Here is an 872-nt window from a genome sequence, read left to right on the forward strand (position 1 = left end):
GGCAGCGAAACTCTGACCTTCACCCAAGAGAGCGGTATTCGCATCCCGTAAGATTCTAAAGCCAAACCCTGTTCCTCTTTCCTAAACCTAACCATGTGCTTCTGTTGCCAAAACCCAACCACAGGTGTTTGTTGTTCAAGGAAAATAAAGGTCAATTTGCGGTGTTGTACCAACATAGTGTGTTTGTTTTGAAAGTGACTGTATGTAACTGTTAAATGTCCCGTTAAAATGAAAGTGCATCTTGAAAGAAGACAATGCATGAAGGAGGCAGAACTTGACATGGTGTCCCAGAACGTCAACAACCAACGCACCCAGAGTACCTTGCATGTTGTATGTGGAAGTAGAAAGTCCATGACCAAATGTTGATATGTAACGAGGTCGGATTGAGAATGTGTTGCAAAAGAATGGTAGGTTTTCATTGTCCTAAAAGATAGCTCTAAATCATTCTGGTGATCTATGAACAAAAAAGTCTACATGAAAAGGCAGCGCCACCATCAGGCTGAATCTTCCACATTCATGTACTCCAGAGGATGAACCTTTTCCAGTTTGGTCAGCCATTTCTGCAGCGCCACCTCTAGGACCTTTTTAAGCTTTATCCTCACTACCAGAGGCTTCTGAGAACAGCCACATCACTAACATGCTGTTAATTCAGTCCAACACTTTAATATTGAGGGATGTGGAATGTATCACAGTGTGCATGGGCTCATAGCAAGGCTGTAATGGGCAGAAACACTGTCCTGAGCATTAGCTGTTAAGATTTGGGCTCAAAAATAAAACTCTCCTCTTAGAGCCCACTCAGTGAGCAGCAGAGCGTCGGCGGTGCTGTGAGGATGCTGAGCTCAGAGATGCTCTGATCTTCCGGCTCTCTTCTT

The sequence above is a fragment of the Epinephelus lanceolatus genome, chromosome 10, assembly GCF_041903045.1.
Source record: "Epinephelus lanceolatus isolate andai-2023 chromosome 10, ASM4190304v1, whole genome shotgun sequence".
Lineage (NCBI taxonomy): Eukaryota > Metazoa > Chordata > Actinopteri > Perciformes > Serranidae > Epinephelus > Epinephelus lanceolatus.